The following is a 5,241-nucleotide window of genomic DNA, read 5'->3' on the forward strand; positions in this document are numbered from 1 at the left end:
TCATCACACCACTTTTCTCTATTTTATAAAAATACAGAAAGAAGAGAAGAAACTGATTAAATAAAATGTTTTATGGGGAAGAGAGATGAGGATAATGGAACAGAGGGACATGGAGCTCACCTCGTCTCACTAATACATCAAAAATACATCTACATGTGGGAAAATTCTCACAGAACACCTACTGAACACTGGCAGAAGGTCTCATACAACAAAAGCTACAAGAAAGATCACCACATAATTGGACAGGATGAAAGAAAAAAAAGGAATGGGGATGGTGCCTGCATGCCCGGGAAGGAAGCTGTTAAAGAGGAAAGGTTCCCTCATCCTTGGAACTCCCTTCACTGGCTGAGAGATCATCTAGGCAAGAAAAGGAGTTTCAGAGGCTCAGAAAGGAGTATAGCAACTGGCTTGCAGCAGAAAGAACAGAGAGAGACCAGTACAAATGGTTGTGGCCACCTCACTGAACTGCCCAGCCTAAGATGCACATTTGCTGGTGCACAGGAGGGCTATGTGCTGAAACTCAGGCTTCAGCAGACAGACCCAGGGAAAGGGCTGGGTTTGGCTGCACAGTGACAACACGAAAAGGTAGAGTGTGGTCTGGGCTGCAACTAGGGGTGTGAGCAGGATGGAGCCCTTATCCACTATAGAAGCCGCATTGTTAACTTGCACCTAAAGAGACAGGCGTGGCCTCACAATAGCAGCCCTATTCTCCCCAACCTTACAGCAGGATGGCTCCACATATACTAGTGCTAGGAACTCACAAGCGCAAGCAAGTTACTCACACACAGAGGCAAGGCTGAAATCTGAGCTGATATCAGGGGCCATGTGACTTCAGAAGCACAGCTAAAATATGAGCCATGTCCCCATGGCTGTGCAACTTTGGCAGATTTACACTACTGTCACCTTTGTAAGCACTGCACCTGTGGGACATCCAGGACGATCACTGGTGCCCCTGAGGCTGAAGCAGGTCTGGCATTAGCAGCTGGAGGCTTTGTAGGCACATGCACGCAGAGGAGGGGCTGGGACCTGAGCTGACGCTATAGCTCCAAGATGTGTGACTACACAGGTGCCAGTGCCTTACTTCAGCAGATGTGCATGGTGCATATGCACTACTAATTTTGTGAGCACAGAGCCTAAGGGACATCCAGGCTGACTGACAGCATTCCCATGGCTGAAGTAGGGCTGAGAGCAGTGCCCAAAACAGTGTATATTGTGAGCACACAACACAGGTGCCAAGGGACCCTACCCAGCACACCTCCAGGTACACAGCTGCTACAGAGGAATACTCAGTGGAACCTCTATAAGCAGAAGTGCTGGAGTCCCTCTGACTTCATACCATAGTTCAGAAATGGATCTAGGGAGACTCCAGTCCAACAACTAGGGAGAAGACCCTGCCTCCAACAGGGCTGTGACAACCACAGAGCAAAGAGGAAGCACTACTCAACTCCAGAGCAGAGAGTTCCTATTGTGGCTCAGCAGAAAGGAATTGGACTAGTATCCATGAGGACGCAGGTTCAATCCCTGGCCTCACTCAGTGGGTTAAGGATCCAGCACTGCTGTGAGCTGTGGTGTAGGTCCCAAACACAGCTCAGATCCCTCATTGCTATGGTTGTAGTATAGACCAGCAGCTATAGCTCTGATTCAACCCCTAGCCTGGGAACTTCCATATGCTGTGGTTGTAGCCCTAAAAAAAAAAGTTGTAACTCTGTTCACAGCAATTACATGCCCATCAAGGCGATAAGAGCCAGCACACACTGAGATAGGTGTGGCAGGTATGCATACTACAAACAGCCCTCAAATGAAAAAGATTAGCCTAACTAAGGCTACACAGGGACAATCTCAAATTTAAAAAGCCCTTCAAGACTGCAGTAGATAAGTGCTTCTCCTAAATTCATGGAGTCAGTGAAATATAAGTAAAATAAAGAAACAGAGGAATCACTCCCAATTAAAACAACAAGAGAAATACCCTGAAAGAGCAATGAAATAGACCTCTCCAGCCTACTAGATCCTGAGTTGGAAAAGGAGATGATTAAAATACCGAAGGGACTTTAAAAGGCTATTGATAGAAATGTTGATCACTGTAAGAAGGAACTAGAAACTATAAAGGAAAGACAATTAATATGAGAAAACTCATTTGCCAAGATGAAATCCAAGCTAAATGCAATAAATAGGAAACTAAATAATGTGGAGAAGACTATGTTATCTGGAAGATAGAATGGAAATCACCCAATCAAAACAGTAAACAAAAGGCAAATGAAAAAAAATTAAAGCAATATATGAGATATATGGGATAATATAAAGGGAGCCAATCTATACATGATGGGGATCCTAGAAGAAGAAGAAAGAGAAAAGGGAATCAAAAATGTGTTTGATGGAGTTCCTGTTGTGGCTCAGTTGGTTAAGAACCCGACGTAGTGTTTGTGAGCATGAAGGTTCAATCTCTGAAGTCAAAGAGCATGTTTCCTCTAGCTCTGTTTGTTTTTGTTTTTTCTCAAGCCCTAAAAAGACCAAAAAAATGTATCTCAATATAATAAAAGCTATATATGGCAAAGCCATCCCTAAGATCATACTCAATGGTGAAAAGCTGAAAACATTCCCTCTAAAATCAAGAACAAGGTAAGTATTCCCACTCTTGCCATTTTTATCCAACATAATTTTAGAAGTCCTAGCCATAGCAATCATGGAATAAAAACAAATAAAATGGATTCAAGTTACTCCAAGACATTGATGAAAGAAATTGAACACAACATAAACAGATGGAAAGATATACCATATTCTTGGATTGGAAGAATCAATACTGTTTAAATGACCACATTACCCAATGCAATCTAGAGATTCAATGCAATCCATAGATTCAATGCAATCCATATCAAATTACCAATGGCATTTTCACAGAACTAGAAAAAAAATTAAATTTGTATGGAAACATAAAAGACACCAAATAGCCAACACAATCTTGAGAAAAAACAGAGCTAGAGGAAACATGTTCCCTGACTTCAGACTATACTACAAACCTACAGTGATCAAAACAGTGTGGTACTGACACACAAAAAAAGACACATGGATTAATGGAATAGGATAGAAAGCACAAAAATAAGCCCACACGCTTACGGGCAATTAATCTATGACAAAGGAGGCAAGAAATTCAATAGAGAAAAGACAGTCTCTTTAATAATTGATGCTGGGAAAACTGGACAGCTACATGTAAAAGAATGAAATTAGAAATTCTCTAATACCATATACAAAAATAAAATTATATGTACTACTCGGCCATAAAAAAGAACAAAATAATGCCATTTGCAGCAACATGGATGCAACTAGAGACTCTCATACCAAGTGAAGTAAGTCAGAAAGAGAAAGACAAATACCATATATCAGTTATATCTGGAATCTAATATACGGTACAAATGAACCTTTCCACAGAAAAGGAAATAATGGACTTGGAGAACAGATTCGTGGTTGCCAAGGGTGAAGGGGAGGGAGTGGGATGGACTGGGAATTTGGGGTTAATAGATGCAAACTACTGCAACTGGAGTGGATAAGCAATGAGATCCTGCTGCATAGCACAGGGATCTATATCTAGTCACTTGTGATGGAACATGATGGAGGATAATATGAGAAAAAGAATGTGTATATATATATGTGTGTGTGAGTGGGTTACTTTGCTGTACAGTAGAAATTGACAGAACACTGTAAACCAACTATAATGGAAAAAATAAAAATCATTATAAAAAATAAGTATTTTTTAATATTTAAATAAATAAATAAAATTATATGGATTAAAGACCTAAATGGAAAAGTGGATACTATAAAACTCTTGAGGAAAACATAGGCAGAACACTCTTCGACATGAATCACAGCAATATTTTTTTAGATCCATCACCTAGAGTAATGCAAACAAATGCAAAAATAAACAAATGGGACCTAATTAAACTTAAAAGTTTTTTCATAGCAAAGGAAACCGTAAACAAACTGAAAAGACAACATATAGAATGGGAGAAAATATTTGCAAACAATGAAATCAACAAGGGCTTAATTTCCAAAATACACAAACAGTTCATACAGCTCCATATGAAAAAACAAGCAACCCAATCAAAAAAAAAGGTCACAAGATCTAAATAGACATTTGTCCAATGAAGATATACAGATGGCCAATAGGCACATGGAAAGATTCTTAACATCACTAATTATTAGAGAAATGCAAATCAAAACCATGAGGTATCACCTCACACTGATCAGAATAGACATCATAAAAAATTCTATAAATAATAAATGCTGGAGAGGGTGTGGAAAAAAGGGAATCCTCCTACACGGTTGGTGCGAATGTAAATTGGTGCAGGCACTGTGGAAAACAGTGTGGTGATATCTTAAAAAATTAAAAACAGGGTTCCCACATGATCCAGAAATCCCACTCCTGGGCATATATCCAGAGGAAACTCTAATTCAAAAAGATACATGCATCTCATTGTACACGTCAGCACTATTTACAATAGCCAAGACTTGGAAGCAACCTAAATGGCCATCAACAACGGATAAAGAAGATGTGGTACATATAGGGATATATACATACACGCACACAATGGAATACTGCTTAGCCATAAAAAAGAACAGAAATAATGCCATTTGCAACAACATGGGCAGACCTAGAAACTATCATGCTAAGTTGGTAAGTCAGACAGAGAAAGGCAATTATCATGTGCTATCACTTATATGTGAAATCTAAAAATATAATACAAATGAATTTATATACAAAACAGAAATAGACTCCCAAACATAGAAAGCAAACTTACGGTTACCAAACGGGAAAGGGCGGTGGGGTGAGGATAAATTAGGATTTGGGGATTAACATATACACATCACTACATATAAGTAATAAGCAAAAAAGACCTTACTATACAATAGCACTGGGAACTATATTAAAAATCTTATAATGAACTATAATGGAAAAGAACTTGAAAAATTATATATATATGAATCACTTTGCTGTACACCTGAACCTAACCCAGCACTGTAAACCAACCAAACACATTTTAATTTTTAAAATAAAATAAATGCAAATGGCTAGCATGGACATTCATTGCTGTAAACCTACCCAACCTCTGGTGATATAAGCATTCAATCAGATTAATAGGGTTCACATCTCAAAAATATCAAGTAGGTGACACCAATAAAATTAAGGGATCTATTAAACCATCACCCTCATTTATGCCATAAACACATCCATCACCTCCAAAAGTTCCC

This window comes from Sus scrofa, chromosome 9 (assembly GCF_054392235.1).
Source record: "Sus scrofa isolate SSC_HxYL_T2T_F1_AM1 chromosome 9, Sscrofa_HxYL_maternal_Yorkshire_Landrace_v2.0, whole genome shotgun sequence".
NCBI classification, from domain to species: Eukaryota; Metazoa; Chordata; class Mammalia; order Artiodactyla; family Suidae; genus Sus; species Sus scrofa.